Consider the following 9,384-nt stretch of genomic DNA (forward strand, 5'->3'; position numbering starts at 1 on the left):
AAAAAGCAGCCAGAAAAATAAATGAATTGGGAAGAAACAACCTAAACATTTACTCCTTAAATTTGAAGATACTTATTTTAAATTTGTTTTAAACACCCACAGGACTAATTTACCTCTTGTTCTATTATGTGCAACCAGATATACAATATCATCTATTTTTTTTTTTTTTACCTCTCTGGGAAGTATTTTCAGTTCATGTGAAGTCCCAGGAGACACCTGACACAGGTGAATCATGTTGCTAAGTCCTTGAGTGCGGAATTAAATGGGTAATGAGTGAGGCAGAAGCAGCAGTTCACTGTCTTGCTATGGTCCAGAATGCAGACGACGCCTGATATTACTCCTGCTCATTTACCTGGCTCTTTCAGGCACCAATTATAGTAGGCATTTGTGTAACTGCAAATCCTTATAATCACTATTTCTAATGAATGACTGAGGAATTTCCTACCTTATAAATCCATGTGTTCAGGTAGCCACCTTAATTTGCTCTTGCAGCCTTTCTTGAAACTACGCCAGAGGATATAACCTGAATTCTGGAAGAAAATAAGCCTGTAAACACTTTGGTTTGGAATTTGGTGACACAATGGAGCAGAGATTTATTCCGGTAAGGATCATAGCAAAGGCAGTTGGTTTTCAGAGAAGAGAGTGGCAGAGTTCTAATACAAGTAGTACAAGTGTAGTGTCTGACTCAGAGGAAGAAGTATGTGGTCCTTTTAGTAAGTATATCATGCAACCTCCAATCCTTCTATTTTCAGCTGTCTTACAAACTCAGAGAAGTACTTAATGTGTTTGTTTTAAAAATATTTCTGGAGATTTGATTATTGTTTATAGTCCTTGTCTATACTCCGCAGAACAGTGGTCTTTCTACTCTCTACTTGTTGAATTCTTTCTTTAATGGAGGATTAAACCTATAACTAAAGTAAATTGAAAATATGTCATTGTAAAAATGAAAAGAAAAAACAAGGAAGGAGGAGAGGGGAGGGTGGAAAGTATCCTTATGGGCCTAAAATTGTATTTCTGAATTACATGAAATATGTTCTGTTTATATAAATAAAAAAATTTTAATTTTTAAATTTCTTTTCATTTGAGAGACAGAGAGAGACAGAAAAACAGAGATATCTTCTATCTGCTGGTTTACTTCCCAAATGCCTTCAGCAGTCATGACTGTGCCAAGCTATAGCCAGGAGGAGCCAGGAATTCAATCCAGGTCTCCCACATGGGTGGAGGGGCCCATGTACTTGAGGTATCATCTGCTGACTTACAGGGTGTGCATTAGCAGGAAGCTGGAATCTTTTTTGTTTGTTTTCTTATTTTTTCACAATTAAGAACATTGAATTATTTTTATATTTTATGATATTAATATGACAATGTCTTCCACGTATTAAGAATTAACTACCTCCAAAGAATTACATTATAACTTTTATATACATTAATATTAAAATCTATAATAAATCTACAGGTTTTATTATTATCTTTGTTTTGCAGATAAAGAAACCAAAGCTCATAAAGATTAAATTTCCACTGTCACAAAATTAATAAGTGGCAAATTAATTTCTGCCTCTTCAAAAGCCCCAATAATCTCTACTATAGAAGACAGTTGATAGTATCTTGAAAGACTATATGCAGATTTCAAAATAAGTGTCAAACTAGTTGCTGTTCCAGAATAGTCAGATTTAGTGATGTGATGCAAGTCTCTTAATTTCTCTGGCTTCAGTTTCCACATCTGCAACATTTAAATTAACAAGTTATTTGCCACTGAGTACCATCTAGTGCAAAGTATAGTCATAGTCAGCCATGGATAGAAATATAAAAAGACCATTTGTGGTAGCAAATCTTGTTAATTTGCTCCAAATTCCTAAAGAGCATAGGTTTTAGAGAATTTATCATTCATGTGGTTCAGAAGCACCACAGAATGACAAAGGCACAGGTTTATTGATTATTTCTACTAGAGGGGATTTTGCAAGCCTGACTATCTCTGAAGAACCAGTGAAAGAATAGCTTATTCTTCAGAAAACTCACCTTCGTTTATAACATTTACTTGAGAAACAATAATGCTTACCTCCTGAATCTCTGGGCATTGCTAAGATCAAGTCTTTTATTGACCAGAATATTACTTGACTCTCTCTACCCCCACCCCACCCCGTGTGTGTGTGTGTGTGTGTGTGTGTGCATGCTGGTGTGAGGTGAGTGTACATATATGTTGTCTTTCAAATTCAAGAAAGGTCCCAGGATATCCCACTTGGGCTTTGCTCAGGGAGCTGATCTGCAAGTTATCCATCAAAATCCCCTTCTGTCAACAATGCATTCTCATACAAGGCTTGGAAACATGATCTAATCAGAGAAAGCACTCTATTAGTCTGAATGGTATCATGTGACAAAACAGGAATTTTGAAAAATTACTGAATTATACCAGCTGTGATAAAAAATATATTTCTAAAATTTCAACATTAGCAAGTGCATGAGCAAGCACTTTAAAAAAATCCATGATGCAGATTTTCCATCTGCTGGCAGCCATCAGAGGTGCCAAGACGGGTGTATACGAGTACATCCAGGAGCTATGGAGAAAGAAGCAGTTAAATGGGATGCACTTTCTCCTGAGGTTCCACTGCTGGCAGTGCTGCTAGCTCTCTGAGATCCACAGGGCGCCCTGCCCCACTCAGCTGGACAAGGTACACAGAGTGGGGTACAAGGCCAAGCATGGTTACGTCATATCTAGGATTCATGTGCACCACAGTGGCCCAAGTGCCCAGCTCCTAATGGTGCAACCTACGGCAAGCCTGTCTATTATGGTATGCACCAGCTGAAGTTTGCTGGAAGTTTTCATTGTGTTGCTGAGGAAAGAACTGGATGTCACTGTGGGGCTTTGAGAGTCCTGAATTCTTGCTGGGTTGAAGATTCCACGTACAATTGTTTTTTGAGGTTATCCTTATGGATCCATTCCTCAAAAGCTATTCAAAGAAATCCTGACACCCCGTGGATCACCAAACAAGTCGACAACACAGGGAAATGTGTGGGCTGGGATCTCTAGGCCACAAGAGTCGTGGCCTTGGAAAGGGTCACAAGTTGCACCACGTGATCGCTGGTTCTTGTTGTACAACCTGGAGAAGGCAGAATACCCTCCAACTGTGCCATTACCGCTAATACAAGTAAAATTTGTAGAATTCACATCTAATCATAGTCAGCAATTTAGGACAGTACAAAAAAATAAAAACAAAAACAACATGATGGAGGGGCCGATGTTGTGGTATAGCAGGTTAAGCTGCCCCTTGTGATGGTGTCCTCCCACATTAAAGTGCCAGTTCAAGTCCTAGCTTATCTCCTTCTCCAGCTTCCTGCTAATACACCTGGGAAGGTAACTGAAGATGGCCCAAGCACTTGGGCCCCTGCCACCCACGTGGGAGATAAGAATGGAGTTCCTGCCTCTCAGTTTCAGCCTGGCCCCAGACCCAGGCCTTATGGCCATTTGGGAGTGAACCAGTGGATCAAATAACTCTCTCCTTCTCTCTCTCTTTCACTGTCACTCTGCCTTTCAAATAAACAAGTTCATCATTATATATATGTATGTATGTATATATGATGCAAACATAAAATAATAACTCTAAACAAATCACATTTTTAAAAGGTAGTAAGATTGTCTCTACAGAGAACTGAGCTATAATAAAAAGAAACTGAATGTAATTGGCTAGGTAAATGATAGTAGAAAATTTTTGGAAATAAAGATGCTACTTGCTTTCTCTCATATTCCTACAAAATAAATCTCAGGGATTTCTAGTGAGCCCACAGGCAATTGTACCCTTGCCTGCCTGCCCACAAGCGTATTCTAGCCAAGCCTTTCTCTGTGAATTTTTAAACTCTGTGAATGAGTTATGAATAAAATTTTCAAATGTCAACAAGCAGACTATCAATATGTATCAACATCCTTAAGCTACTTTTTGCAATAAATGTCAAAAGATATTTTTATGGGTTTTAAAGCTTATTTTCAATTTGTAATAAACTTTTTGAAAGACCCATTATTTTATGAGTGAGAACAACTGTAAAATAAATGTATTTCTAATGTCAAGAGTTTCATTACCATACAACTACAAGCACAAAGTTTTGAAGCTAAGCTGCTACTGGCTTTTCAAATATGGGATAGGTCCCTTGCAACTTTCATTACCTTTTCTTTACCTTTTTAAATTAATAATTTAACTCACATCTCTTATGATCTAATTATCACTCATCTATTTCGTTAAGGAATCATTACAGAATTGGGGTTTATAGCTTTACAGGCAAGGAAAATAGAAGTATTAACCAGTAGCTTTGAGTTACACAGCAATATCTGTGATTTGCAAGCTGAGCCTGAAGCAATGTGGATTTTATGTCATTAGAAATCTTTTCATCTTTTAAATTTAAAACAGAAGAAAAGATTTTAATTCTTTCTCAAAATAATTCATATCCAGTGGATTTTTTTCCTATTGGGCAATGAAGTTATAATATTAAGATTGAATATATAAATAATTCTCATAATCCAAAAGAAGAAAAATGTAACTACCTCAGAACATTTCATTATGAATGGTATTCTGTCATAGTATTAAAAAAAGTACATTAATACAAATTAAAGTCTTAGGAATGCATTCTTTAAATCTTCTATTCTGTATTTGGTAGAAATTGGAACAGGCCAGTATTGTTGCTTAAAATATATTATTTCTGGAACAAACCAAGGCCTTCAGCAACCAGGCAGTCAACCAAATGCTGCTACAGGGATATACTTGGCTCCCCACCCAGGAGACAGCGGCCTGAGACATCGCCCCATGCCAGCGAAGAGTATCTCGTCACCCATGTCAGCAGGAAGTAGCTCTAAAGACAGATCATTGTCCTTCTACCCCTCCTGGACTTCTGGACTAATGTAATCCCATACAACTCCTGCTTTATAAAAAACAAAAGTGGGGAATGTTAGGAAAATGGTGCAGTCTTATCTATGGCGTGATCTACACCCTGACACCATCCTAGGCTCTACCCCCTGCCGCCATTGCTGGAAGCCAGGTGGCCACATGACCCAGCCACCTGTGTCGAGCTCCACCTCCATCCTAATGGGATTCGCTGTTCCTACTTCTCTGCCCACCCCCGACAAAGTTTTAAAAGGACCTGTTCCTGAACACATGGCTCTCTTTCTCTCTCTCTTTCTCTCCGTCTCCTGATCTTTGTCTCTGTCTCTCTCCTTATGATCTCCTTCTCTTTTCCTTCTTTGCCCTTTCCCTCCAGTCTGTCAGGTTTCCCCCAATAAATTCTTTCCCCTAAAGAAAAAAATATACATATATATATATATTATTTCATAGGAGAAAAATGGCAAACAGAGCATGCATGGTTTCCTTTTTATGAACTATTTTTAATATTTTTGATGCCATGATATGCTTAAGTTTTAGAGTTTTTAATTTTATGATTAAAATTAAAGGGCAGTTATATTAGCTTTTTTTGTTTGTTTGTTTTTGACAGGCAGAGTGGATAGTGAGAGAGAGAGACAGAAAAGTCTTCCTTTTGCCATTGGTTCACCCTCCAATGGCTACCGTGGCTGGCGCGCTGCGGCTGGCGCACCACGCTGATCTGAAGCCAGGAGCCAGGTGCTTCTCCTGGTCTCCCATGGGGTGCAGGGCCCAAGCACTTGGGCCATCCTCCACTGCATGCCCGAGCCACAGCAGAGAGCTGGCCTGGAAGAGGGGCAACCGGGACAGAATCTGGCGCCCCGACCGGGACTAGAACCTGGTGTGCTGGTGCCACAGGTGGAGGATTAGCCTATTGAGCTGCAGCGCCGGCCTTATATTATCTTTAATAGAAAATTACATTCTACCAAAGAACATTGTAAATTCAGGTTCACATCATCTTGTTTTCAATGATAAACTTGAGTGTTGTATATAATTCTCAAAAGAGATATTTAGAATCTCAAGTGTACATTATTTGTAAACTAAATATATTAATTTTAAATATTATTGGCATTTGTAAATTGCAATCTCCTCCCAACTTCCATTTGTTCAAAAAAGGTATCACTTCTATGTCTGATATGGTGTGCTACTAATATTATTATACTAGTAATTGTGGCAAAAATGAAAATTATTAATTTTTTTGCAAGTATTTGAAAACAGAAAGGCGTTAAAGTTCATAAATACTTGTCTTGATAAACTTCTCTCTAAATGAAAATAAATTCATAATTTGAATGTAAACCTAAATACCTCAAAATATCTCAGTGCTTCATCATTAAATTCCATGATTTTATGGGTTCAGGCTTATCCTAGTTGTATCTATATTATGATATTGATTTTAAAAACAAAAAGTAGTCCAAAAAATTTAAAGAAAGATGTATATCATGAAAAAGCCATGCATGGATTTCAAAATTGGTTGCACTGAGACAAATTTCTCTTTTAATGCCATTTTCCATGAACGTTTTGAAGAGCTTTCATAGATCTATTCCATATCTTAACATAAATGTAAATAATGTGCCTCCTTAAACAAAGAATAAGATATATTAAGGTAAAAATATAAAAACTGCCTTTTATATGGGTGACTGTTCATAGAGATTTTATGGGAAACTAAAGCAGGGAATATAAAGACACATATATACACAGATACATATGTGTGTGGTCACTTAAATGCCCTAGAAATTTCATTAAATTCATATGGCCAGGAAATGAGTACTTCACTACATATCTGCGTTTTTAAAATTCAATTCTATTTCTTCACATATAAACACATATTTTTAAACTTTTATTTAGTAAATATAAATTTCCAAAGTACAGTTTATGGATTACAATGGCTTTTTCCCCCCATAACTTCCCTCCCATCTGAACCCCTCCCATCTCCTGCTCCCTCTCCCATTCCATTCACATCAAGATTCATTTTCGATTCTCTTTATATACAGAAGATCGATTTAGTATATATTAAGTAAAGATTTCATCTGTTTACACCCACACAGAACATAAAGTGTAAAATAATGTTTCAGTACTAGTTATAGCATTAATTCACATTGGACAACACATTAAGGACAGAGATCCCATATGAGGAGTAAGTACATAGTGACCCCTGTTGTTGACTTAACAATTTGACACTCTTGTTTATGGCGTTAGAAATCTCCCTAGGATCTAGTCATGAGTTTCCAAGGCTATGGAAGCCTCTTGAGTTCACTGACTTCGATGTTATTTAGACAAGATCATAGTCAAAGTGGAAGTTCTCTCCTCCCTTCAGAGAAAGGTACCTCCTTCTTTGATGGCCCGTTCTTTCTACTGGGATCTCACTCACAGAGATCTTTCATTTCTTTCTTTTTTTTTTTTTTTTTTTTTTTTTTTTTGCCAGAGTGTCTTGGCTTTCCATGCCTAAAATACTCTCATGGGCTCTTCAGCCAGATCCGAGTGCCTTAAGGGCTGATTCTGAGGCCAGAGTGCTGTTTAGGACATCTGCCATTCTATGAGTCTGCTGTGTATCCCACTTCCCATGTTGGATCGTTCTCTCCCTTTTTTATTCTATCAATCAAGATAGTATTAGCAGACACTAGTCTTGTTTGTGTGATCCCTTTGACTCTTAGACCTATCAGTGTGATCAATTGTGAACTGAAATTGATCACTTGGACTAGTGAGATGGCATTGGTACATGCAGTCTTGATGGGATTGTATTGGAATCCCCTGGACGTTTCACATATAAACACATTTAAACATATATCAACATAAGAAGTTACTTCCACAGAAAATGGAATGAAGTTAAATCTATTTTGGTGCAACAATTTTTGATATCCATGCATAGTTTTTCATAAACATTGTCATGAACTTTTTGAAGACCCCTCATATATGCATGTATTTCAAAAGTTATTTGCACTATAATAAATATATCTTTTTGTGAAGGATTTTATTTGTTTGAAAGGCAAAGAGAGAGAGAGAGAGAGAGAGATCTTCCATCTGCTTGTTCACTCCCCAAATGCCCACTAGAGCTGGACTGGGGTAAGCAGAAGCCAGGAGCCAATAAGTCCGTCTGGGTCTCCCATGTGGGTGGCAGGGACTCAAGTACTTGAGCAATTACCTGATGCCTTCTAGGTACATTAGGACGAAGCTGGGTAGAAAGTGGAGTAGCAAGGACTTGAACCCGGCACTCTGATATTAGATGCAGGCATCCTAAGTGGTAGTTTAACCCTTTGTGTTACAGTGCCATCACTAAACTTACCTTTTAATTCCATTTTCCACAAACATCTTGATGGCTCTCATACAGTAAATGTAGTTCTACTTGGTGAAACATTAAGGTTTTATGAGGTATTGGTTATCTTTAAGAGGTACTCTATAGTACTTTAACAATTTTACCTAACTTTATCAATTTTCATATCAATTTTGTCACCCAATTTTCAGAGTACCATAGGTAGATAACAACATGCATTTTCAAGTATTCTAAGAGTGTATATGTTATATACAAATATAAATTATATATTTATAAATTAAAGTATAATCGGAGAAATGTAAGAGCTATGAACTAGTTCACTGTTACAGGTTGACTAAGACTTGCCTCCCTTTTTGGTGCTCAGTTAGTTTTCACCTATCAGGGAGAACAAGTGGTATTTGTCCCTTTGGGATTGGCTTATTTCACTCAGCATAATGTTTTCCAAATTCCTAACAGGGATCACTTTTCAGTTAAAATTTAAACACCTAAGAATAATTGTGTGTTAATTACAGACTTCAACCAATAGTACCAGAGCAAAAAAAAATACTATAATGGATAAAGTATTACATTGTCCATCAACCGTCAGGACAAGAGCTGACAACAATAGGTGACAACTAACTGAGCACCAAAAAGGAAACCTGTTAAAGTGAAATGAACACTAGGAGAAACGGTGACTTGATCAGCCCTCACCCTGACTGTTGATGAGCAACTTAATATGTTATCCCTCTTAGTATTTTTTTTGTTTGTTCTACTTAATACTTTTGGTTAAATACTGTAATCAATACACAATTATTCTTAAGTGCTGAAACTTAACTGAAAAGTGATCACTGTTAAATATAAGAGTGGGAATAAGAGAGGGAAGAGATGTATAATTTGGGACATGCTCAATCTGACTTACCTCAAATGGTAGAGTTAGAAACATACCAGGGGATTCCAATTCAATCCCATCAAGGTGGCATGTACCAATGCCATCTCACTAGTCCCAGAGATCAATTTCTGTTCACAATTGATCATAATGATAGGACTAAGAACCAAAGCGATCACATAAACAAGAATAGTGTCTGCAAATACTAGCTGATAGAATCAAAAAGGGAGAGAATGATCCAACATGGGAAGTGAGATACACAGCAGACCCATAGAATGGCAGAGGTCCTAAACTGCACTCTGGCCTCAGAATCAGCCCTTAAGGGATGCAGATCTGGCTGAAAAGCCCATGAGAGT

At 37.4% G+C, this 9,384-nt stretch overlaps 1 pseudogene; it reads left to right on the forward strand.

The window, feature by feature from the left end:
* Positions 1-2,483: 2,483 nt before the first annotated feature.
* Positions 2,484-3,138, forward strand: LOC108178703 (large ribosomal subunit protein eL15-like; annotated as a pseudogene).
* Positions 3,139-9,384: the final 6,246 nt, after the last annotated feature.

Source organism: Oryctolagus cuniculus, chromosome X (assembly GCF_964237555.1).
Source record: "Oryctolagus cuniculus chromosome X, mOryCun1.1, whole genome shotgun sequence".
Classification (NCBI taxonomy): Eukaryota; Metazoa; Chordata; class Mammalia; order Lagomorpha; family Leporidae; genus Oryctolagus; species Oryctolagus cuniculus.